The sequence below is a fragment of the Ambystoma mexicanum genome, chromosome 9, assembly GCF_040938575.1.
Source record: "Ambystoma mexicanum isolate Mex_15411 chromosome 9, UKY_AmexF1_1, whole genome shotgun sequence".
Lineage (NCBI taxonomy): Eukaryota > Metazoa > Chordata > Amphibia > Caudata > Ambystomatidae > Ambystoma > Ambystoma mexicanum.
The window spans coordinates 377,013,557-377,041,306 of NC_090931.1; positions in this window are offsets into that span (position 1 = coordinate 377,013,557).

The following is a 27,750-nucleotide window of genomic DNA, read 5'->3' on the forward strand; positions in this document are numbered from 1 at the left end:
TGACAGCGTTACCCTTGCAAACATTAGCAAAATGCCCTTTATTCTTGCACTTGAAACATTCCGCATATTTTGCAGGGCAGGAGGGATAGTTCATACCATGTCTTGAACTGCCGCAACGAGAACATACATTTCTTGCATTTCCTCCTCCTCTCTTGACTGTGGAAAGGCCAACTTTCTTCTTTTGATTAACAACACAAACCGAAGACGATGGAGGATTGGATTTGTCAATCCTAAGTTCTTTGACATACTCTGAAGTCTGCTCGATGCTTCTTGCTAATTCTACTGCCTCATCCAATTTCATATCCTTTGCAAGAAGTTTCTCTGGACTCTCACGTTATTGGTGCATCTAACCAGCTGGTCTCTAATTAGGGAATCAGTCAAATGTTCAAACTCGCAAGTGTAACTCAGGGATCTGAGGCAAGCAATGTAGGACTCCACAGACTCTGACTTCTCTTGGGCCCGCTGGAAAAATTTGTGTCTCTCAAAACTGACATTCTTCTTCGGTTCAAAGTGGTCCCGAAGTTTGTTAAGGGCAAACATATATTCAGCCATGTCACCTGCCTCAGGGGCATGTTGTCTGGAAAGTCCATCAAAGATTCTGCGTCCTTCTATACCAAGGTTGTGTAGGAGTAAGGCCCTCTTGCGCGCAGGGGGAAATCTCTCCCCGCCCATCGCCACCAGGTAGTTCTCAAACATGTCCCTCCACCTGTCCCATGTAATCGGAGCCCGGCCTGGTTCACTCAGAAAGGGAAGGGGAGGTGGAATGGAGGCGGCCATGGTTACAGGACGATATTCAAATGTAGATCTCTTATTTTTTTTTTCCTTAACAAGAAAAGAAAGAGAAAAAAAAACTCCTTCTTTCTTTTCCTTTTTTTTTTTTTTTTAAATTGCAAGAATTGCAGTCCACTATTAGCACTCTGCTAGGATCTCTGCAACCAAGTGATTCCGCGTTCTATTCTGTGTGGCCGGGCTTGTGAAAGACGTTGCTAGGAGACAAGATGTCACAATGGGAGGACCGGGGCTTCTGGAGGCCAGCACGTCATGAGGTGGGCGTGGCTACCCAAGACACTTGAGCCGCGAGCGCTCGCTCCCGGGTCCGTGCTGCGGCTCGAGCTTCGGGCAGCGCTGGATCTGCGCAACGCCCCTCCTGAACTTGGGACTCGCGCGGGACTCCGAAAACAGCAGACGCTGCACCCACGCTCAAATTAAAGCCGGGCTGCGGCTCGCGCTGGATGCGCGCAACGCCCCTCCTTGCCTCGGGGCTCGCGCTGTACCAACGCTCAAATTAAAGCCGGGCCGCGGCTGGCGCTGGATCCGCGCAACGCCCCTCCTTGCCTCGAGGCTCGCGCAAGACTCCCCAAGCAGCGGTCGCTGCGCCGACGCTCATAAGAAGCGTTTCCCACTTGCCTGGATGCCGGGCTTCAACTCCACCTCCTGCCCGCCTCTCGCCTGCTGTCCCTCTCGGAGGTGGAGATCCTCGGTGTAGAAAGGACTGGAGACCAGAGGACATCAGGTGGCCCCAGTCAACATGAAGTGCCAATCCTCGTCGCCAATGTTAGGCATGGGTCCACGCAGTGATATATGCATACAGAAGTCCTTTATTAAGTATCATTCAAGGACAGCAGGTACCCCTTCAAGAGGCAGGCTCCAACTGACCAACCTTAGAATACACAGTGAAACTAAACACTCCAAATAGAACTACATGACATCACAATGTTACTCTTATTGCTGAAACGTATTGTAATGTAAATGTGGCACAATAATAACACAGGGAAGATTCACTTTAATAGCCCGCCTCCGCATGTGTTTTCGGGGGGCACGCGGGGCCCGACTTCCTCATCGCCATTGTTATGGGGGCTGTTGCGGATCACCGGGCAACCCCAGACACATGTCGGGAGCACCCGACGGGTACCTGTGGGCGGCGATCACGCCGCAGATGATGTCGTGGGGATCACCCCACGAGCTCCACATCACTGGAGGGCCTCCGGTGGCTGGGGGCACCCAGCACACGACGGCCCCGGCTCTGGGGGCACCCAGGACGGGGTCGCCTCCAACAGCCATGCTCACATGGCCCACAAACAGTGGAGGTCGGCGTTGCCCAGCAGGGGCACCGGCCTCGTGATGGGCTCGGTCCTTGGGCCTACACCACGCAGTGTTGTGTCAGGCAGGCACACAAAGGATGACACCGGAGCCACGATAGCGGCTCGGTACTTTTATTATGTTGGTCACGTTGCTACTGCCACGTGACCCATGACAACATCCTGGGAGCTACCCTGCTCCCGGGGAGGACACTATGCAACAATGGGTGTTTCACTCCCTCAAACTCCCTCCCCACTCCACCCTCCCCTCCTGACATGTGTGATCTATGGGGGCTCCGTCCCCATTCCACCAACACTAAAAACTCAGTCTGCCCATGCTCTGGTACAAATACCCTATAGGCACCATGCCCCTGCATCCCACAACCCCATCCCGCCCCCTATCATTTCATTACCTGTTTTCCCTTGCTGCACAGTGCTCCACTTCCTGGATCTGCATAGAAAACACATTGAACATAGGAAGCAAAAGACGCTTGCGTTTGCTGTGCAGATCTCTTGGTGTTTAGTGGATCTGTGGGTTCGGTGACCTGTGTTCAGACCTACCAGCCTACATTTGAAAATCATAAACTCTGAGGTTTATTTTAACACAATGCCACGCGCACAGCCGTGCGAGACTCCAACCACCTACCCACGCCATGCACATGTTAAAAAGAAAACTTGATACGCAGCCTGAGCGATACATACCATATTCCTGTCCTAATGTGAACCATAAAACCATAAGACCCCTCCTCGCCTGATAGCGTCCATTCCCCGTGGCAAGATATGCAGCAGCTAGAATATGAGCAAGCATACCCATACAAATGGGGCCAAAGTTGGTGATGGCATTATTTTACTACAAAACATACCAATAATCCATCAATGCATTAAAGAAAAAGACATTCTTTTTTCAGTTCCATTTTTTTTTTTAAGCGGTGTAATTAGTCATGCCTCCAAAAGGACTGCCGTGTGCTTTTATTATGTTAATGTTCGGTCTTCAAGTCAGAAAGCAGCCTTTTTACGCCGGCGTGAATCCCCTTTAAGTGTCTAACTTGCCGGTCACCAGAGGTGTTGCTAGGTCCAGGGCTCTGCAAATGTCGGGACTGTCGGGCCTCGGGGCTAGCTAGCCTTTTGGTTATAGTGCCTGTGCTTCTATGTGGGGCTACAAATAAAATACCCGGGCGGGGCTATAGCCCCTTCACCCCCCCCCCCCCCCCCCTGCAAATGAAGCCAGTTGCCAGCCATGAATCACTGGCCCTCGTTTCCTTGGAATTTCAGAGGTTTCACACTCTCCCCTCCCCTACATACCCCCCCCCCCCTGCGACCCGGAGAAGTGTATTACAATCCAGAGGTTTCCGGCTAATCCTGGAGGGTAGGCAGGCCTGGCTGTGTTCGACGACCATGGATTTGATGAAGCCGTCTTCATCGAACACGCCTACAAACAGTTTTACCATTACATTGCCAGGCTCTAAGGTAGGGGTGGTATAAACCCAGGCCTGGTAGTAATATGAAATAGGTAACCTTTGAGTATTAGCAACTGGATGTAGGAAGAACAATGGTAAAATATATAGGGAGGTAGCAACACTACCCGAATCTTTAGATGTGGCGTTTATATTTATTGCAAAAGCACATTGAGACTGGGATCAGAGTCAAGATTGGGGTAGTCGCGTCCAGCCTGAACATTCCCCTTTGCTCCTTGTCGGTGAGAATGTCCACCTGCCTGCTCCTATTATTCTGTAGGAATGTAATATGCAAACCGGGATCAATGGCTTCCTTCAGTTACTTTTGCCTTCATATATAAGAACAGATTTTTATCTGGCCATTATTCAATGTTTCACATTGATACACCATGCTATCCTGTTTTGTATTGGCTAACATTTCAGTGTCAAATTGGATGACATTTCTTTTCTTACATCATAATTGTCCTTGAACTTTTTAATTTGGCCACTTAATTCCCTTACCTTCTGTTACCAACAACACTGCCTATCTGTGACTAGGCCACTTTTGGCTCAGTCTTGGCAGTCACGGAATTAACACTCTGGGGTTTGACCTGGGATACAAAGTATAGGCATAGGCATGTAAGCCACCAAACTTGCAGATATGCCGAAGCACACTCCCGAGCCCCTCATGCATCCAACATTACAGTATGCGCAAACTTGCATTTCTCCAGATCAGCATTGGAAATGCAACCCAATTGTCACAACACTTTCGAATATATCTGCCTCTTCCCTTTTGCATAACCATGACCCTTCCACCTAACAGGATTTACATGCACGAGTGCTATCACAAAACATCCCCCATCCATGCCTCCTCTGTAGCAGCTATTTCCTGCTTTCCAATCTATTAATCTTCCCTTTGCTAATGGTCTTCCTTCCAGCAGACTAAGGTCTGGATGCGCCTGGCAGGGACACAGTGTAAGCCTAGGACCTCTGATACAACTATGGAGGTGATTTGGGGCAGTATAAAGCTATAACGCAAGCTGCGTCTTTCTGGTCTGGCATGCATGCCTTAATAGAGAGCTGTGTGAGCGAATGCAATGAATGCAGAGAAAGTGACAACACTTTGAGAACTAAGGGGCTGCCTAGGACTGTGCCTGATGCTCCCAACATACCATGGCATGAAATTGCCTTAGATTTGTTAGGTCCCTTCAATTTTAAAGGAGCAAAAGATTGATTTGTTTCAGTCATGGTAGACGCGCTGTCTATGTGGTCGGAGATATGTATATTATGGGGCTGATTCGTGGAATTATTTCTGCCGAAAAACGGGGATTTGTGCGCCATTCTGCCCGCAAATCCCCATTTGTTAAACAGGGATTTGCGGGCAGAATGGCACACAAATCCCCGTTTTTCGGCGCAAATAATTCCATGAATCAGCCCCTAAAAGTTGTCAGTGCCAGGAAACACTTGTGTTTAAGCGCATATTAAATAAACAATCAATCAATCAGGAGCACAATTACATTTTTAGAGTCGTTGTTTTGGAGGGAAGTGTATCGACATAATTCTAAGAATTCTTAGAAAAGTATGGGTTTAAACAAGTCACTACATCCCCATATCCCCCTAAAGGGAATGTATGTATAGAAAGATGTCATCGCACAATCATGGACCGCATTAGAATTGCAGTTGACGCAGTAGGAGATTGGGTCAGTGCTTGATGAAAAACGTGTTTCAATATAACACCTCTAAATACCACAGGAAAGACACGATTTGAATTGCTCTGGGCAGGAAGAGCAACAAAGAGCTATGGCCTGGCTGGATGAGTAGGTCAATGATGATAAATCTGGAAAAAGTCAGGGAGAGAATGAACGAGAGGGGATTGGTGGCCAAAGAGGGTGTGATCACAGGAATACAAATGCTCATGGCACAGGTAGAGACGTGAGGTGAGATTGCTGTGGCTTGTCAGAAAAGGGTGAATAGAAGTTTTCAAAAAGAAAATGTTTAGGATGATCTGGGTAGTTCTGTGCGATTGCAAAGAGGAAGAGTGTGGAATGAGGACAGGGTAATGATTTGCGGTGTTGATGGGGTGGAGGAAAAAGAGGTGTGTTGGTAGAAGATGTTACACACAGGTCATTGTTCAAATGTTTGCAGGAAGTTGGCTCACCATATAAGGATCCTGGTTGTTAAGTGAGTTCAGCGTAGGTTACTGTTATAGCTGTAACGGTTTTACTCCATATTCCAACAGTGTTGTAATCCCAAACGTTCCACGGAGTGCTTGGGGCAAGGGGGTTCTGAAAAAGATGGTTACTGGAGGCAGGGTCTGCAGGCAGGCAGCAGCTGTTTCTGAAGCGTTTATCATCTTGTTGAATAAAGATGGCGCTCACTCTTCTGTGCAGTTGATGTCTGAATCACAACAGTGTCCATAATAATAGTGTTGATATTCCTAGAGAGTAATTTCAGCTTTCAATCCCGACCCAAGCGCCTGACATAGAAACAAATTCCTTTCCCTTCAAGGGAACAAAGTTATAACATTATGACTTCAATGGCTAGTGAGGAAAGACATCTCTTTCTTCAGCATCACTGCCGAAGAAAACACTTCACAGCAGGAATCGGACTTGCACACACCGTGTGAATCACACGAAAACAAAGTTGCGTTATAATAAAGTGAAACGTACGTGTGTTGGCCATGCAATTAATATTTTCCTACAATGAGACAGTTATATGCACACCAAACAGCTTTAACAAATGGTTTTCTGACTTGAGATTTACATGGTGGAAAAACAGAGGGACCATGTTCAAAGCAGGCAATGTCCATAGGGGTATACTGGGGAGGGATGGAGGCCTCACACATCCTATAGGTGGCTCTGCAATCCAAGATGGTGGCAGGCCTTAATGTTAGCTCAGGTCTACCCATATAACCACAGAGACAGGGCCCAATTACAGAGCAGCATAGCAAACACCACACAGGAGCAATACATGTTCCTAAGCATCAACCAAGAGAAGGAGAGTCCAGTCTATAAAAGCTAGTCAAAGGGGTTGGAGTGTTAAAAAAGGAGGAAGGAGTTTGCAGGAGATAGGTGAGCTAGAGGTGCATTAAGAGGAGAGCTGGGATAAGAGAGTTAGCAGTTGGAGGGATGAAGTTATAGTGGAAGAGCACGTGTACCATCTGGGGAGAGTTATTGAGGTGGTTGGAAGGAGATTGGGTATCACCTGCAGAGAGTAATTGCGGAGGTTAGAAGGAGACTGAAGAGGTTGGGAGAGGATAAGAGTTTTCTCGAGAGGAGTCGTCGTCAAGGAGGTTGGAGGAGGAATTAGCCATCATTAACTGGCAAGGTGGACTGACAAAAACTAAGGAGATAATGTTGTGAGACCTGAAGATAAGCAGTGAGAACAGGCTTCATTATTGGCCAGAGTGACAACAGAGGTCCCGGTGCACGTGGTCAATCCACGGCTGATTTCAGAGTGGAAGGAGATATGGGAGGTTCCAATCTCACTGAGGATAGCGAAGATATGTCAGAAGCAGCCAGGAGTGGAGTAACTCGGGAACCGGGACATTAGGACAGGGAGATGGACTACACAACTCATCCCAAAAACCCTGTGAAAGTGAAAGGATGCTAAGAACGACCTGTATCTCCACTTCTGGGGGAGAACTTCAGTTTTCTCTCACCCGAGAGAGGTTGACCTCAAGGAACCTTTACTGCACACTCAGCAGAAGAGGGTTGTGGAAAGCAAATTCTCTGCAACTCTAAGACAAAGGCATGCATTTTCTACTGGACATTGAAGCAATGTCAGGATGAGCCCTGAACTGTGTAAGAGACCTCTTCTTTGATCACAATTTGTTACTGCAGAAACATCTGGATATTTTTGTTGTGTAAATAAACATTAGCTTGTTAGGAATAATCACATCCATAAGTCAGCCTCTTTGTACTGCCCACTTGCACGGCCTGTGACAAAAATAACCACTATCAATGGTTGAATCCATGCAATGCAGTGAACAGTAACTGCAAGTATGCATTAAGAAACTAGTCAGTCACCAGTGCAAACTATCAGTCTGCAGTTAAGGAAGAAAATCATGCAACATTCCACAGCTCTTGGAAAGGTTTCAAGTTCATATGATGGGGAGCCAGAGGTCGGAGAAGAAAGCCATGCCTAGAGGACAATGCCCAGTAAGTACAAAGTTCTGCAATGCTCCTGAAATCATGTTAATCTCCTTGTCTATCTGTTAAATGGTTGACAGTCAACTCAACAATTGTAGAGTGTACATCAACCCTACACTCCATGATGTAGAGATACTGGAACATGTGCATTTTGCTTAGAGGAGTAGCTCAAATGCATTACCCCCGTACAGGGCAACCTCTTCAGAAAGGGAACAGTTTCTTCAACAGAAGTCAGTTTTTCAAAGTTTCAAACACTTATTGACAACACCCTCTATGAGAGAATACTTTAAAGAAATAATTCAGTGGTGTATACTGCAAGCTCCAACACAACCTGTGGCGGCTCCCCCTTGGCTCCTCCTAAACCTGTCGCTCCTTCTCAGCAGTCTCTATCTCCTCCTCAAACTGTGGAACCTGTGGTCTTTTCCCTCCACCTTCAAAGCTGATGTCTGCTGGACCACCTGGAAACCCACTGCATGTAAGGGACTCTGCTTTATCTGTTGCTCCCAAAGATCCAGAGGTTCCTCCCTTAACAGACCTGCCCACCCAGTTCTGGTAGATGAAGAAACAGTAATTGAGGCAGAAACACTGTCTTCCATAATGGTTTTGAACAAGAGCATTGTGGGAGTCATGGATTATCTGGAACTTCTGACCACAGGGGCTAGCAGCAGTCTTCACATGGAATGTAGATCACATTGGTATTCCCATCCATCCAGATGTCAGTAAGGAAGCCAAGAGAGTATGAGAGGCTCCACACTGGGTTAGTGCAGGAAACAAATGTCTAGAAGCAAAATGAAAACTGTCGCCAGATGAAAATCTATCTCTGGCGTGCAACGTTGTGGCCCCATGAGCCATTGTGGTGATGGGTAAGGGCCATGTAGGTGTTCTGCTTTCTCAGCCTTCTCAATACCCTCCACGGTACCTGCAAGAGGCAAGGAAGTGGGACAGATGTATACGCCCCCCCACAACTTTCTTTAATAAAGCGCTTGGTAACACAGTTGATGCAAACACAGTACAAATATCATAGCACTATTCATTCAAATGTAACGAGCAGTTGACATCAGATATAGACTTCAAATAAGTCTGAGAATGGATTAGGGGCATTGAGATTATCAGGTACAGACAAATATTAAGTAAGGCTCAGATTGTGGGTCAGCAAACGACAAGCATATACTACATTTCGCTCGGAGCGCAACAGGTAGGACTTAAAGGGTTGCCAAATATCTACTGGGCAGCTTCCTACCGGCTGCATAGCAGCGAGTGGTCTACGGTGTCACTGGCCCAAGTAACTGCTTGCAGCCACTGCCCAATCGTCGGCCCTGTGGGTTTGACCCATAGTAGCAGTAGGCAGCGTACCACCTGCAGCAAGCATAGACCAGAAAGCTCACTCATGCGACCCTCTAAGTCTTCAAACCTGTTTAAGAGGCATTGCAGACGAGTGGCATACATTTTACAGTCAAGTATATCGGAAAGGGCAGCACATACATCCTTCCAGTAGCCATCCAGTCTCCGACAGCTCTCTATCATGTGAGAGTAACTGGTGTCATCTGCACAGCACCTGGGGCAAGAGTCTGATCCTGTCTGGGAAAAGAGTTTCAATCTGGCTGGGGTATAGTGGTACCTGTGGAGCACTTTAAGCTGTATCAGACGAAACCTAGAGTATCCTTCCAGTCCTCTGTCTTGAGTCTGAACTCCTTAAGACATTCCTCTTCTTCTCTTCCTTCTCTCTCCCTCTACCCTACTAACCTCTCTCTCCGCTCTATCCCTCTCTCCCTCCTTTTCCATACAGCTTGTTGACTGGCCACTGGGTGCACCTCAGAGTCTCACAGGTCCCTGGCACCCTCGCCAGTTCTTTCGCACTTGCCTCTAGGCCTGCACTTGCCTCATCGCTACTGCACTTAGTCAATGACCCATGAGAGTGGAATCTCTCAGCACTTACCCCAGTTTCTGACCAACTGGGTGCACTTGGACTCCCCCCTCCCTCCACTTGTCCCCCCGTACCATCTGTGCACTTGCAAGATCTGAACATACCATGCCTTGAAGATCATCTATCTATCTTTCCTGTCTCCCCTCCCTGCATGGTGGCTCTTCAATGCACTTGGGAAAACAGCAGAATCGTCGTCAGACCTATTTGCCGTTATCTACACTGTTAATTGTATTATATGCACTTACTCTGCCTGTGCAGATTTGTATTATTCAAAAATTCAAGGGCTCTGAATGACTGTTGTTTTTTCCCCTTGTTCCCTCCCTCCTTGAGCACTTTGAAACACTTGCCTTTTGTATAGGCGCTTTACAAATAAGCATTATCATACCATCCGTGATGTCTATATTCATGTCTCATGCCCATTTGAATCAGGCCTTAGTGGGAGCAGCCTGTGTACAGTCCTGGACCAAACTATATAAAGCCGTGACTATGCCTCAGGTCCCATGTGCATTCATAATACATTCAAGCACAGTGTCTTTGGGTGGCATACCCGGTAACTCCGCCCATAACCGGAAACTCCACCCATAATAACCCTTTGAACACCTTGCGCAATCGACTCTAGTGGAGCCATCGTGTAGATTGGCGCTGTGTAAGCCCAAGTATCTCTTGAGCAGTAATAACGTTCCTAGCTGTAAACATGTGTCCCAGTGAACCAAGCCCGTCCTGTACCCAATGCTGCACAGCAGAAGCATCTGCCTTGCGAGGGAAGGGTTGCAGTTCCATAAAGGGAAGTCGCTATGAAAGGACAGGAGCACACCTAGAGGTTTCCACACTTTACACCAGGCAAACGCAGTCACACTGGCAGTATCAAATGGCAGGAGTCTGCCAACACGATGGTAGTACCAGCAACCTCATTTCTTGTTCCCCAGCAGAATACCTCTTGATTTGAACATAGGTGTGCAATGTAATAGTAGGCCGCATACTGTGCCTGAGCCTTCTTCTTCTTCTTCTTATTTATCGAATGCGTGGGCGGACCCACGCAGGCGCTTCCCCATCCAAAAGGATGATGTGCACCAACCCCACCAATCAACACACAGGCCACACTTCCACACTACCCAACCACAAACAACCACACCCCCCAATCCAACACCACAAGCCACCCCACCGTAAACACACACCCCCCACCACTCAAAACACCAACAGTCACAACACCCCAAACTCGCACCACCCAGCAAGCCCGGAGACCGGCGCGCAGTCCCACGAGATCCCAGCCCTACGCCTACACATGAGCTTCAGGCGAGGCACCGCGCGCTGCCGCCCACCCACCACGACCAACCCGAGCGACAACCACACTTCCACACGAACCTCCAGCCACCAAACCACAAACAACCACTACCCCCAATTCAACACCATCAGCCACCCTGCCGCAAACAACCACACCCCACCAATCCACACCAACAGTCACAACACCCCAAACTCACACCACCCAGCGTGCCCGGAGACCGGTGCGCAGACCCGCGAGACCCCAGCCCGTACGCCTACACATGCGCTTCAGGCGAGCAGCTCTGCCAGTCTGCGTGTCCCCGGGGCTTAGCACTACACGCTTCTAGCCGCAGAACCACAGCGGAGCTGTCACTCGACACAACACCATCCCGGCATCCCCCGCGCCCGCCTCACGCACATGACGCTGTGCCCGGAACCTTGGCAACCGCTGTGCCTGAGCCACGATCCAGTATATCCTTAAGTCGGGGGACATAAACCCCCCTGTGTATGAGGCATAGACAGCGTGAACCAGTCGGCTGCATACTGTGCCTGAACCACTATCCAGTATATCCTTAAATCGTGGCCCGCAAACCCCCCTGTGCATGGGGCATAGACAGCATGTCCCATTTCAGGCGCACCAACCTGGAGTACCTCATGAAGGTATTAATGCTCACGTCGAGCTCCTTAAATATCTTCTCTCCAGGCCACAATGGGATATTTTGAAAAAAATAAAGGAGCTTTGGAAGAACCACCATATTAAGCAAAGCCATACTACCCACCATGGTCAACGGTAACCATGCCCAAGCCTGGAGATTAGCTGCAAAGTGGTGCATGTAAGCAACATTGTTGCGGTCCTGCAAGGAAGTGTGGTGCCTGGTTACTGTGATCACTAAGTATCTGATCTTGCGTGATGACCAGGAGAACCCTAGTAAGTCATGTGGTTCGGTCATCACGTCTGTAAGCGGGAAGAGTTCAGACTTGGTGCAATTGTCGCTGAGACCCGATAAATTCCGAAAGGCGATAATGTCCTGCATAATGAGAGCCAAGTGAATCCAGGGTTCACGCACATAAAGTATCTCATCATCAGCCTAGAGGGATATAATTTTGGATTAAGGAGTCAGTCTAATCCCCTATCCCTATATTTATGCCTGATTTTATCCGCCAGTGGCTTGATGATTATGGCGAACAGCAGGGGCAACAAGGGGCAGCCCTTACGCGTAAAAATGGGGAAATGGGGTTGAGAGCATTCCGTTTGAACTAACACCGCTCTCCTGAACATATGTGAAGTCCTGCTCTCCAACCTTGATGCTATCATTCCTGCTGTCCTCATTCTACTTGATCTCTCTTCTGCCTTTGACACGGTCAACCATGCAATCCTGCTCAATCGTCTGGTTATCACCGGTCAGGCTCTGGCCTGGCTGACCTCTTTCCTATCTGATTGACCCTCCCAGGTCCAACTGGAGTCCTTCCATTCCTCTATCTCACTTTCTACCTGTGGCGTTCCCCAGGGGTGTAACCTCTCTCCCTGGTTTTTCAACCAATACCTTGCCCTCCTTGCCCACTGCACTGCTGCTCTCTGCTCCAACTTTCAGTACTATATGGATGACCCTCAGCTCGTTTTCAGGCTTCCCTCTGCCACCTGCTCTCCTTCTCTCATCTCCAACTGTCTGTCTGTTATCCAGGAGTGGTGTGCTGCCAACAATCTCTGCTTTAATGCCAGTAAGACAGAGATTCTTCTCATCAGCACACCTGCACCCTCCTTTCCTGTCACTCTCTGGCCAGCCTCCCTTGGCCCTCTTCCTGCTCCCACCTCTTGTCGCTAACAACCTTGATGTCATCTTCGATTCCACACTCTCCTTTTCTCCTCACATATCCAACGTCTCTAAGAAGTCAAACTACCAACTGCACCTCCTCAGAGGTATTCTTCCGTTCCTCTCCTTCCCCCAGAAGCTTACTGTCTGTAGAGCTCTGGTTCTCTCCAGGTTGGAATATTGCAACAGCCTCTTTCTAAATCTGGCAGCTTCTACTCTCCACCCTCTTCAGCTTATCCAGAACAGGACTGCAAGAATTGACCTTGGCCTCAAGCCCTTGGATCGTATCTCTCCAGCCCTGAAATAGCTTCATTGGCTCCCTGTGGCTGCAATGATCAAATTCAAGACCCTTTGCATTGTTCACAAGGCTTTCTGGGGCCTGGGTCCAAAATACCTTCAACTCTCCCTGCGTAAATACCTTCCCACTCTAGCTCTTTGCTCCTCCACCTCCAAATCCCTCAGGGTCAGTCGCTTCTCCAAGCAACAAGTTGGCGGTAGATCTCTTTCCTCAGCAGGGGCCTCGCTGTGGAACAGCCTCCCTGCCACTCTGAAACTTGAGGAGAACCATCTCCGGTTCCGGAAGCACTTCAAAACCGTCCTCTTTGCTTCTGCCTTCGCTCTCCATCTCCCCTGTTGATCTGTTCTGCTTCGGCACAGTGCACCTGGTTACCCTCTGATTTCTGGCCCAGGTCCATGCCCACCCAGCCACTCACCGGCGCTGCCCCTGGCAACCACTGCACTGGGGTCTGTATCTGTTACCCTACAGTCCCCCTACCTGCACTTATCAGACACCCCTGTCTGCGCTCACAAACCTGCACTTGCCACCCTGTTGGCTGCACTTAACTTTTTTGTGTTGTTTTTTATCCCGTGCTCTGCACTTTCCACTTCTCCCCTCTCACTTGCATTCTCCCCTTTCCCTCTCCCCTGCACTTGCGCGTTCTCAATGTCACTGGGCCTAGTAAGATCATTGTTTTGTCCTCCCCTGTTCCCCTCCCTTGCCTCATCGTGCTCTGAAACACTTGTGTATGAGCATGTCACATATAAAATATCATATATCAGATGGGGACGCGTATTGTAGTTGCATCCAAGACACGCAATTAGGGCCAAAATTGCATTTGTACAAGACGGCATACATTAACTGCCACAAGACCGAGTCAAACGCCTTTTGTATGTCGAGTGTGGCTGCCACCGCCTGAGCCACCGGATCAACCTGAGCAAGAATGTTAAAAGGTCGGAGCAGGATGACTGCTGTAGAGTGCCCAGGAATAAAACCCAACTGGTCTGGGTGAATTATGTGGGGCATGTATGGCGACAATCGAGTGGACAAAACTTGGCACAAATCTTAACATCAGAATTGATCAGTGAGAGTGGCTGGTAAGAGCCACAGTGCTCAGCGGGTTTGTTGAGTTTCAGCAGTAACATGATGACTGCTTCTCTCATAGTGAGGGGATTGGGGGGTACATGTGCCTCAAGCGCCTCGATCTACATTTTATAAAGGTGAGGCACTAAGAAAAATGTTTAAATGTTTATAAAATTCGGCATTCAGCTGTGATGCCATCGGAACCAGGAACCTTGCTAGAAGGATAGCACGGGCAATCTCGTCCAGAGAGATGGCAAGATCTAGCAGAGCTCTAGCCTCAACTGACAGTTGCGAAAGTGGGAGGTCTCCCAAAAATCTATCTATGTCAGCAGGCGAGCAAGAATCTTTGTTTGAATACAGATCAGAATATTAGGTTTCAAATACCCAGTTTACTTCAGTCAATGTATGCACTAAGGCACCAGAATCGTCTTGAATGCGTGAAATACAACTACTACCCCCGCTTGACGAATGACACGAGCCAGTAATCGGCCCAGTCGCTCGCCTTCACTGCAGCGCATAGCCGCCATCGGGCGTCTATAAATCATAGCTCTGTCTCTACATGCTCCTTAAAGCCATCTAAAGCTTCCTTAATCTGTGATAGAGTGGCAGATTGGGGCAAGTCGACTGCATCTGTTCCAGGCAATGTAAGGTGTCCTCACTATTCTTGATGTTTTGTTGTATGGTTCTGAGAATACCGTGCTCAGTGAACATCGCAATGTCTCGGATATAATCTTTAAAGGCTTCCCACAATGCACTGCAAGAAAACACAGACCCTACATTAGTTTCAAAGAATATTTTAACATGGACTTCAAGGTTAGTCTCAAAAGCAGTGTCAAGTAATGCCTGAGATTTGAATCTCCAGCTGGCACAGGGTTTAGGGAGACCATCCAACTGGAGAGATACCTGGAGAGGGGAGCGATCAGAATATATTCTGGCCAATATGTCCACTTGGGTGACAGCGCTAAGTAATACGTCAATGACCAGCCATAAGTCAATATGGGAGTAGGAGTTGTGGACAGAGGAATAGAAGGAGTATGCATTGTCGTTTGGATTAAGAGCCCTCCACACATCTACGATAATCTGCTCGACCATAGCGTTGCACACCGTCTGAGTGGTTTTCGTGAGTGTCCTGCAGCTCCGACCAGACCTGTCCAAGTTGACATCTAAGATAGTATTGAAGTCACTGCCCCACAGTATGGTCACAAGGGGGTAGAGAGCTAGTAAATCTGTGTTTCCTGTGTGAAACACATGGTTATGATATGATATATGATATTTCATTTGTATTGCGCTCGTACCCAAGTGTTTCAGAGCGCAACAAGGCAAGGGAGGAGAACAGGGGATAAACAACGATCTAACTAGGCCCAGTGACATTGAGAACGTGCAAGTGCATGGAAAAGGGAAAGGGCAAAAATGCATGGAAGGGACAGAGTGGAAAGTGCGGAGCAGAGGAGAACAGATAAATAATAATTTTTAAAAAATAGATAATAGAGACAATAAACAGTGGTAGTGCAGCCAGCCCGTGGCAAGTGCTGTGTTTACAGCAGCAGACTGGGTAAGTCTGGTAATTGCCGAAAAAGAAGAAAATAGGGGGCGAGGGACTGTATGGGTACAGATATAGTTCCCAGTGCAAGGGGTGGTCAGGAGGCAGTGCAGGAGGGTGGCAGGGTTAGCAGGTACCTGGGCCTAGGGGAAAGAGGGTGGCCATGTGCACAGTGCCAAGAGAGAGCAGATCAACAGGGGAGAGGGGAAGTGAAGGCAGAAGCAAAGAGGAAGGTCTTGAGGTGCTTCCAGAACCGGAGATGGTTCTCCTCAAGTTTTAGAGTGGCAGGGAAGCTGTACCAGAGGGAGGCACCGGCCGAAGACAGAGATCTACCCCAGCTCGTTTCTTTGAAAAATGATGATCCTTAGGGAGTTAGAGGTAAAGGAGTGAAGAGCTCGAGAGGGGAGGTATTTGCGGAGGGATAGCTGAAGGTATTTTGGACCCAGGCACCAGAAAGCCTCGTGGACAATGAAGATGGTTTTGAATTTAATCCTTGCATCCACTGGGAGCCAATGGAGAGATCTCAGAGCTGGAGAGATACGATCCCAGGGCTTGAGGCCAAGGACAAGTCTTGCAGTCCTATTCTGGATTAGTTGCAAAGGGCGGAGAGTAGAGGCAGGTAGATTTAGAAAGAGGCTGTTACAATAGTCCAACCTAGAGAGAACCAGAGCTTGGGAGACAGTGAGCTTCTGGTTGAAGGAGAGGAAAGGCAGAGTACCTCTGAGGAGGTGCAGTAGAAAGTTTGACTTTTTAGAGATATGTTTGGAGAAGGAAAGTGTGGAGTCAAAGATGACCCTGAGGTTCTTAGCCTTCAGGTGGGGGTCGGAGGTGGGCCAAGGGAGGCCGGTCAGAGTGTGAGGGGGAAAGGATGATGAAGGTGTGCCAATGAGGAGGATCTCAGTCTTGCTGGCATTCAGATAAAGATCATTGGCGGCACACCAGTCTGGAATGGCAGTAAGGCAATCAGAGATGAGAGAGGGAGAGGAGGTGGCCGTGGGCAGCCTGAAAATGAGCTGAGTGTTGTCAGCGTAGCACTGGAAATTTGAGCAGAAAAATGCAATGCAGTGGGCAAGAGTTACCAGGTATTGGTTGAAAAGCCAGGGTGAGAGGTTAGATCCCTGGGGAACACCACATGTAGAGAGGAAGATAGATGATAGGAAGGACCCAAGTTGTCCACATTGGGATCACATACATTCAACAGGATCATCTCTCTCCCAACCAACATCCCATACACAATGACATAATGCCCTAGGGCGTCCACGTAGGCCTTGTTATGCATAAATGGTACAGAGTTGTGAAGCACAATCATCACTCCCCTAGAGTGTGTGGAGTATGTGGTGTAGAATCTCACACATTCCAGCTTAAGCCCAAGCGTTCACCCATCGCTGCCTTGCCAATCACCAGTCATTCCCTGACGGGTGGACCCTGTCACAAAAACCCACTCCTAACTGCTCTGTAGCAACTGCCTATGAAGCCATAGTGTTTGTGCATTCAAACCAAGCACATTTTAAAAAACCCAACATAATCTCTCCACCCTCCACGCTCACCCACCCCGATCAGGAGTATGTTTCTCCCATAGAACACAACCCCGGTAACTTTACAAACTTGCATGGGGAGGCCGGCACATGGGTAGCAACCCAGGCTCTATTACAAATGTTGGGAAGGAGAGATGGTCTTCCTACCCCCCTAGGCAATAACGAACAAGAACTAGATGCTAATAGAGCACATCCAAGGAGCAGGGGGAGGAGGGTATAAATGAAGGGGTGGGTGCGCAATCTCCTTTTCACGTGCATTACAAGCTATAAGGTACATGCAGGTGCGAGCGTCATCTTGGCAAACGGCAGCCATTTTAGAGGTTAGGCCCATGCACAGTGAACATTATTTTGTGTGTTAATATAAGGCCCCTTGCATGAGCGTGAACACCACCCGACCATGGCCAGGTCTGTGAGATCCACAACCCTCTCCATTGTTCAACAAGATACAGGCCCACGCTGTAGTAAGAATGCACCCCGCAAGGTCTTGAGAAGGGAGCCGAGCACCTCTTGGCAGTACCATCCACGGAACAAATAGCAAGGCCCTCCTGCCCCAAAAATCCCTGCATAAGAAACCAACTTTGCCATGCTTTCATCCCATGACCCCCATATGCCACAGCACCATCCAAACCCAGACCACCGACCATAAAACGTTTACATCCCTCGATTGATCACTAAGATCAGAAGGCAAGGCTATTGCGCCTTCAGGAATGGGTAATGTGATTTTTTCAGCGAGGTGCAGGGTGGCATCAGAATTATAGCCCAAAACTAAGGTGGAGGATCTTGGGGGTTGCTGATCTGTCTGGGAATGAGAGAAGTGTATGTGAGTTACTGTGACCTCGGCTCTCCCCCAAGCCCATCCCTGTATATGCCAGGTGCTTTGTTACAAACATAAGAATAACACTGTGTGTCAGAGTAGCTAATTAATTGTTAGGTCAGCTCACAGCGGATGACGAGCCCAGCAGCACCCACGTGAACAAAGACAGACAGATGAAGATGGACCAACGGCCTGGGATCCCATATGGAGCAGGCCCTACATCGATAGGCCTCCTCCAATCTATATTGTAAAATTGTACTATACGATTGCATCACTTGTGATGGTGTTTGTGCTTATAATTTACCGCACATGCCAACAGACCTCAAAACGTTCTGCGGCAGCAGAGTTCTTTGCTGATCCATTCCTATTTTTGTAGAAATAAATACTTGTTATACTTGCAGGAGTGTCCTGGGCCTTTATCCCTAGCGGCCTGTATTTTTTCTGGTGTGAGTGTGCATGGGTATGCCTTCATTTGGTGACCCCGATGTGATCCCAGCGATCCCTGCACTAACGGAGGCTTCCAGGCCGCTTCTCCCAAGGGGCCGTGCCTACCTGCAGCAACCAGTCCCAAACGCGTACATCCCAGAGGTTTGCAGGAGCTGTCTTTGCAGAATTCCTGTATGCTCCTTGATGCGTAGTGCGGCTCCGGGAACAGTGCAGACTGGTGTTGGAACCCCCTGATGGAGGAGGTCTGGTAAAGATGCCTATGTGAGATTACTTTTTAAAAAAAATGTTTTTATTTGTTTTGGTTACACAGTAACCTTTACAAAAAACAGAAAACATCATTATACAAAAATCAAAGTCACATCTTTTGAGATACATTACTTAATGATCACAAACTTAAAAGCCAATCTAAACATAACTATGTCTATTTACCATATTTACAAAATCACAAGGCAACATTAAAAAAAAACAATTCATTTGATCATGGGGTTGGCTATTACATATTTCGATAGAACTTAACATCCCATCCTTGAAGAAGTTCCAGACCTAAATGTTTACACAGCCGGTACTACTAAGGACAAATAATAATTCATAAAATATTATTATTAAACACGCTATATACCAACTACAGAGAAACGATCTTCACCAAGTACATACAACAGAGACTGCGACCTTACAATCTGCATTGAGTCTTTAGAAAATGCAGGACCGCCATTTGCATCCTAACCCTTGTTCCATGTAACATATCCGACCACAATACTTTGAGATCAACGCATTCTGTGTTTGGAACAAATTTAGAGAAACATTCAATGCGTGCTTGCCTAAGGCCCACACATTCGTTCAATAGATGTTTCTTCCGGAACAGTGAGCTCACAAAATCTACATTCAGGAGAGAATGCACCTGACCTAAGGTTCATGATCAATCCAGTCTCCAACACATTGAACCAGAATCTCATGAAATGCTGTCTCAGCACTTTGCTCGCACATTTTATTAGGTATCGTTCAATAGTACCTATTTTTTTGTTGTTAGAAACCAAATGACAGTACAGTCTTCTATTTTGAATTTCACTGACCGTAAGATTCCAGTCAGCATGCTGCAGGAGGCTCTTGACCTTCATGGGATTCATGATTAACAATTCTTTGGAAACCCTTACTTTTTCAAGAGATTCCAAAGCCTCCCTTTCCAAATCCCGAAGAACACCAGAAGTATCTTCACCTTTGACCAACCCTGTATCCAGAATTCCATACAAAGTGGTATCCTTGCCCATTAACAATTTCCTATACAGGGAAACTCTTCGCCACTCAATTATGCTAGATGCAGAGAACAGCCCTAATTCATAGCGGATAGCCGCTACTGGTACACATTTGGGTAAGCACCACGCGATAGATCTTAACAAGCGTGCCTCATATTTGACCATTTCATTTCTGCACCAACGGGGAGCAAATTCCAATCCATAGCATAGTTGAGCTACAGTTTTACATCTGTATAGATTGAGACAGGGTGGCAGCGAAAATTTCCCATATTTATTATCAACTTTCCGAAGCTGGGCAGTCAGTGGGCTAATTTTCTTTTCCAGATAATTACAAAGTTAACCCTGTTGACAAACTCAAAAATGGGATAGCCTAGATATCGAAAGGCATGGCAAACTGTAAGTTTGACATGATCTAAAAACCAAGCAAACTTAGTAGCACTTTTCCTATAACTTAACCGCAGAATAACAGTTTTTGTGCGGTTAATTACCAGTGAGTTTTCCAGAGCATATTTTTTGAATGAAGACAGCACACGTTGAAGACTGATCGGTGTGTTCTCAAACAAAAGTACATCGCCGACATAGGCGGACCACACAACCTTAATACCCTGTACTTTCGGAGCAACAAAAGATGCAGCCCTGTCTGAGGCCATTCCCTGCCTTACTTTCCTCAGACAGGGATCCATCAGTACTGAGTCGGACCCCGATTTTGGTTTCTGCATGTAGATGATGGAATATTGATAACAATGGTACGGGCATATCCAATGTATATAATTTGCCCCAAAGTGTGGTTCTATTTACCAAATCAAATGCAGAAGTCAAATCAATTGAAGCCACAAAGATAGGTGGGCTGCCCTTAGTCCTGGTCTGGTGCTGCAGCATATTAATCAGGAGCCCCCCGGCATCCGTGCCCACAGATTTCCTAAAACCAAATTGCATAGGTGACAGAACTCCCTGATCATCCATCCAAGTCTGTATGTGTTCAAGAATTAGGGATGCAAACATTTTAGAATCAGCATCGAGCAGGGCGATAGGTATATAGCTTGTGGGCATAGACCGATCGCCCTTTTTGTAAATGGGCACAACATATGGCAAGTCCCAGCTCGAGGGGACGGCCTTGAAAGTAACAATGTCCTTAAATAAAAGAAACAAAATCTTTGCCCATAGGGCGGGATTACCCTTGAACACAGCATTGGCAAGCAAGTGAGGGCCGGGAGCCTGAGAGGAGGAACAGCGGAAGATCAGTCTTTGGATGTCATACAATGTGAACGGAATGTTCCATTGACATGAGATGATATCTTCCGGAACAGGCCATTTAATGGCCGGAGGGTTGTAGAGAGTGCCAAAATGCCCTTCCCAAACCAAGGAGGAGATGCAAACTGCTTGTTCTCTTGCTAGATCATCACCTCTCTTATTGATGAGAGTCCAAAAGTTTCTTGTATTTACTTTAGATAAGGCTCGAAGAATGCTTTCCACATCCTTCTGGTAGAATTTGGATCTCAGGATGCAGGCTTTCGTTTTCCATTTATTTCTTGCCTTTTTAATCTTTTCACTAAATTGATGTATACAAGGCGTTTATAATGAAAGGCGGATCTCCCGGTTACTTTCTTTTTTAAGCAGATGCATAGCTGGATCAAAGACATGCCTATGGGTTTGTCCCGGTATCTTAGATCTCTTGATACCGCAAGGACCCAGTATTACACCTTTAACATAGCCATTGAAGTCCTCATGAGTGTAAATTCTGATTTTTTTTATCAAAGCCGTTCTCATCATAATACTGAAAGAAAACCTTGTTAACTTTCATAATGTTGTCACTGTGGCAGTTCATTCTATTCCCGGCATCATTTGACTTCAACGCGTAAGGAAATGTCACCTTAGAGTATGCATGAAGCACCTGCAGGGAGACTTTGAGCAGACTATGATCACTATCACTGGAGGTAGTATTATGAAGTCTAATATTACATTACATAGGTGCATATTGACAAAAATATAATTAATAGTGGAGTATTCAGACCCATTTGTCCATGTGTAGCGCTTCATACCCTTGCTCATAAACTCATTTACACAGTGCAGACCCCAATCGGACAGAAAGAGGAACCACACCACTCCCTGCAATTGCTTACGGGAATTACCAAAGCCTGTAGTATGTATGGGGAGTCCCTCATGGGTCCCCTTTAAAGAAGGTCCAACTTCAGCATTGAAATCCCCCATAATCATGATGTTGAGTGTTTTACACAGCATTTGACATTCCTGTATCATACCATCAATCGCCTTGATAAATTCATTCAGATCCAAACCAGTATACATTAATTATAAGGAGATGTCCAAGAGGATCAGGAAAAGCAAAATTCAGCAACATAGCAATACATCCCCTCTGGATTGAGAAAAGCTTAATGCATTTAAATGCCAACGTATTTCTAATTGCGATGAGCATGCCCCCTGAGGGTCTACCTCTCGGTTTTTTAACTACCAGCATTTGATGTAAACAGTAGCCATCCAGAACCAGTTTTGTGATTGCCCAGGTCTCCTGGAGACAAAAAATGCTTGCTTCGCATAAATGACTGGTACCAAATGAAGCCTGCTGTAATGCCTTGTTTCCCCTTGAATTCCATGAAATGATTGTGTAACAGTAATCAATCTATGGCTTCCCACTCAATGCTTGAATTTTTAACAGAGATTCATTCAATGTTTGTGCAAGCCATTTCAAATCTGTTTCAGAAGAGTGAGTGTGAGAATTTGCCCACTCATTCCTGTTTTGGTGAACAGCCTGATTGGACTCTTTTTGGCTCCTCCCTTGTATCACAACACCTTGACTGATCAGCCTGTTATTAAAAGGTTCAAGATCGAAGCCAAATCAATGTAAGGATCAATTTCGGACACCACCAATTCCATATGGCCTGAGAGAAGAAGACCAGCCTTACATAATCAAATCTAAAAGAATGCATGAAGAACACCAATTTAATATCACCAGATGAAATCATTGATAATCTTGGAATCTCGTTGAAAAGGGATAGAACTCTTATCCTATTTAGAGACTCAGGGCCTCCCTGAGGGAGCATAAAATAGAGCATGATATTAAGAAGGTCTGTGAAGTGTGGAACTCTACAGCTCTATTGTGTGTTTCGTTTATTATTTCTTGGTCATCAGACCTGAGGGGAATATGATTGTCCCCCCCGGTGCCCCACTCTACACGAGACAACTCCTCCCATTCTTTGTAAAGCGCAAAATTCTTACTCCTTTCGGGTATGGGTATCTCTTCTTGCTGTTCCAGTAGGAGAGATCGTGATTGTTTAGCATCCAGTGAACTCGAATGATCATAAAATGCCTCCTGTCCCTCAGGGGGACGAGTGGATTGAACATGGAGGGACGACTATACGTCAATCAAACCCCTATGCCTCAATGGGATGAAGGGATTTGATGCCAAATTAATTGATTAGTTCCCCTGCCCAATCATAATAGGGGGATTTGTTTGAAGTTTTTCCCCAGCAAGGTTATGGAGTGGCCTGGGAGGTTTCGGCTCACTGGATGATATTTCTATAATATCAGAGTCTGTGCACAATTTAGGCTTCGTTTCTATCCAATTCGAAGAGACCGAAGGTAAAATTCCCTGCCTTCTTGAATCTTCAAGAAGATTCTTCACAGCCTGTTGTACCAACAATTTAATGTCCTCACTAGGAGCGAGAGTGGAGACAGAGGTCGAGGAGGGCGCCCCCCTACTACCCCACTTGAAAGTATGCCACTCACACTGGCCTTCCCTGGGTTTATGGCGGGGCCCTCCCACCCATGCCCTCTAGGATGAAGTTCACCTGCTAGAGCCCCCCTAAGGTGGCGTGGGGACAATTTCCGGGTGTGTGTTTGGATGATACCATAGGAATTTGGGTAGACACCGAAATATCCTCTTCTTTCACACCCGTGCTTGGCAGGGCCTTAGATTTAGGAGTGAAAAAGAGCTTAATATCCGTGCTGTCGACAAGGCCCATCTTTTTTGGATTATCTGGGTATAAATTTCCCCTTTTTGTTTGTTAGTGATATTTTTTCCAAACACCTGGAAATCAGTAGATGGCTTAGGGCCCTGAGGGAGCTTTAACACCGTAGGGCTATTTCCTTTCATTTGCGTTTAAAAAAAATAATGTTTTGTTGTTTATTTGCCTGACACATACACTTGTGAGTCATTGCCTCGGTCAGGGTGTCAGACGCCTCCCCATAATCTCTTGCTGGCAAAGCAGCAAGTTCCGGAGGACACTGTACAGGATCAGCGGTGATTGCCACTTTAATTTTCGTATTCCTTCAGCTCAAGCGCTTTTTGGCTTTCTTCGTCAAGCTGGGAAAAGTCAATGCCTCCTTCTGATGAAAGGCACATATATCTCTTAAATTAGTATTAGTGTTGGATATCTTTAAAGAAGGGAGATTCTTACTTTTTTTAGAAATATTTTTAGACGAGGCACCAGAACTGGCTGCCCTATGTTTAAGTGACCTGGCCCTCATCTTCTTCTCTCTATGAGAAATGTGTGGAATAAATGCAGATGCAGAATCCAAAGAGGAATCCCTACCCCCGAGTCCACCTTCCTCATGGATTAAACCAGCACCTTCCTCCATTGCCCGTAAAAGTGCAAAGGGACTATCGATGTTGGTGGACACCTGGGAAGAGGCAGAGGCCAATTCACAAGTAACCGGCATAACTTCTAGCGTATTGAGCTTCGAATATGCCAAAACCATTCTCTCCTCCATACTTTTAATCTGATCAGCATTTGCGGACACCATAGCTTTTAAGTCCAGCATACCACTGAGGATAGCGGCAAGTATGTCCTTATTCCCCTTAGCCAGATCCTCTGCATATGATTTGGGACCGGGCAGAATGTCAAAATCCGTTTGCGAGGTCTGGTCATGGCAGAAAATTCTGGTTGGGGCCAAACGATCCCCCGCAGGCAGAAAACCCTCCAATTTACTGATCTTGTCTGCACTATCCACAATAAGAAGTCTAAGTTCTTGGATATCGATATGAGTCCTTTCATGACCCCTATCAAGAAGATTTAATATCCTTGTTAGTACAGGAAAAGTAGCATATGTTGAGGCAGTATCCTCGGAGTTGATACCTTCAAAAAGAGGTCCAATAAGAGGAGCTGCCAGTTCATATGGATGAAATTGAATAGGAGATGCTGGACTTGAGCATTTATGTGGGTTGACAAGAGGACTTCTCAGCCCAGCCCCATCCCCGTTGTTGAACCCAACTGCCCTATCCAAAGGGATAAAACCGAAAGGAAGCTCTAAATGGTTGGTATCAGAAGGAACGTAGGGCAAGGCAAAGGGTGATGCTTCATATAGGTGCACATTATCAAAGCCTCCCCCTCTGGCCCTAGCAGGGGTGGATGGTCCCTTAGAAAGACAGACCCTTCTAGCAAACTCTGCTAGAACTACAGGTGCCAGAAGGGAGGTGGCAGCCCGAGGTTTGGGTTTGGCTCCCTCCTCAACCTTCCGCACTGATTCCACAGCCAGACTATCTTGCACACTTAAAAAGCTCTTCTGAAATAGTGCCGTCGAGACAGCTGGGTTTGTGTTTTTGTCCCCCGTGCCCTCGTCAGCCGGCGAAATACAGGCCATAACCGTGCTGTTCCCACTGCTGTTTACCAATGGAGGAAGCCCACCTAATTCACTGGACTCATTAAGAGCCTCACTAGGCAGGCAGGGGAAGGGCAGTGCTCCGGATGGGAGGATGTCCATATTATACACAAACATGGGTTTAGCCAAAGAATACTTTTTTTTTATCACCGCAATGGGGCGGACCAGTTTACCATTGCAAAGCGAACCAACCATAATCCAGAAACAAAATCACACGCTAATCATGCTTCACAAAAGTTGGGGGAAAAAGTTGGATTAGCGTGACTGAGATACAGGCCAAATACAAATTTAGGCTTAAAGGTCCCTTGTGCGGGCAGTATTCCCCAGCAATGTTGTGCGGTAGTGCACGCTGGTATTGCACTAAAATTTACAGGAGCACTTGCCCTCTCGCACAATCAATGCGAATACAATCAATACAGAACAAACAAGTCTGCCTTATGCCACGGGCACTGCAATAGAACGGTTAAATGACCTCTCCGTAGCAAAATCCTGCTAATCCAAAAAAAGATATATAGCCGCCTGCGCTCCCAGCCTCCAGGCTAACAGGCGAACAGGCACTTCCTCGGCACTTCTGCTCAGGCGCGCGCGCTTAGTGCGCGCAGCCAGTGCCAATTATAGCCGGGGCTGGTGAGGGGGCGGTGCCTAAGGTGGATAAGTAAAAATATGTTATAAATTTACATAGAAGCTGTAAGAAGCTGTATAAACAGAGTGTATAGTGTTTAAAGTATACAGTAAATGTCCAATGCGGCATCAAGAGTCTTCACCTTGAATGAAAGTCCAAAAAAAAAGACGAGCTGCAGCAGCGTGGAAAACAGCCACAGAGTCTTCAGGCACGAACAGGCACTTCCTAGGCACTTCCGCTCAGGCGCGCGCACTTAGGGCGCTAGGCCAGTGCCAATTATAGCCAGGGCCGGTGAGGGGGCGGAGCCTTGAATGAAAGTCCAAAAAAAGATGAGCTGCAGCAGCGTGGAAAACAGCCACAGAATCTTCAGGCACGAACAGGCACTTCCTAGGCACTTCCGCCCCCTTGCAAGGGATAACAAGTAGGGGAAGGGTATATGGGAAAGAGTGTGGGTTAGGAACAAGTTGAGAACAAGGTTGTTTGTGTAGTGTGGGTGTGTTTTTTGCTTTTTTATTATTATTGAATTTTTAAGGAGTATATTACGCAAAAAGAAAACAGGAGTGTCAGGAGCCTCCCTGAGTGAGGGGAGATGGTGGTACCACTTTTATTGTGTAACGGAGAAAGAGGAAATAAATAGGAGCCCTGCATAATTAGTGGGCGCAGGAATAATAGTGGTTGTTATTTTAGCTTATTGTTTTTGTGTTTTTATTGTGTAGGGTGGCGGCCCGAGGAGGGGCATTGTGTAAATAATAGTGTGTTTGTAGTGTGTGGAGAATGAGAGCAAGGGCATGTGAAGTGGAAGGAAAAGCTCATGGACTGACGGGGTGGAGGGAACAACAAATTGATGTTTTGGTTGTGATTTGTGCAGCGTGTGCAGCACGCGATTAGAAGCATAGGGATGCCTTACAGCACATATATCACTGCAATGGGGAGGGAGACACCTTTAGAATACATGTACAAGGCCAAGCCCTTGTACTGGGGAAATATCGAGAAGTTATCATAAACACTGGGTGACAGAAACACGAGGGGGGGTGCCACTCTCCTGGCCAGAGCAAGGCACCCATAATAAGGGAATCCTGGAACACATGACTACATTTCTAGCAGCAATTTACAAGGGTAAACAGTTGCAGAACAGAAAGGAAATTCTAGACTTATTGAAAATGATTGAGGATGTGGAGGACTCTAATGAGGGAGGGGCATGGAAAACCCATGAAAGGGCAAGCAAGCAGAGCTGGGTGGGACACGGACAGAATATAAAGGGGTTTATCCATTGGCAGCGCTCCCAGCTACAGCATACAGTAGCCCGACCTATGTGTCTATCCGGTCAACGGTCCCGCCTTCCCCATATATACCCACTCCAGCAACTGCTCCACTGCAAGACTCTGCAGGACAGAGGGAATTACAAGAGGTGCTAGAGTCAGCCCGAGCAGAGCTAGAGCGACTGCGAACAGCACAGAGTGAGGCAAAAGGGAGCAGCCTAGACGAGAGGTGAGCAGAGGACATTTTGTTCAGATTAGACAGCATGACAATAAAAGAGGTGCCTATAGAGAAGAAAGAAGATGAACGAGTGCACAGCACAGGGTACAGAACTGGACGGTCCAACAGAGGCTTAAGTGGAGATCTGGGAGAGGACGGGTGGAGTACAGTGGATGAGTTTGAGGACGACAGTGAGGAAGAAGTGCAACAGGTGCCGCAGATAACACCTCGAGTGGAAAGTTTGTGGGATGAGAGAGTAAGGAGGTTTGGCCGAATGGCAGTAGTGAGGAAAAAGGGAACTTCCGTGAGGAAAGCATCGAAAAAAGTGGGCTTCCAGATGCCTTTGATACACAAGGGCATGGGTAGAGCACAGTATGTGCCATGGGTGCAGATGGACAAGAACAATTTGATCTATGCGCTCCCACTGTTAACAGCG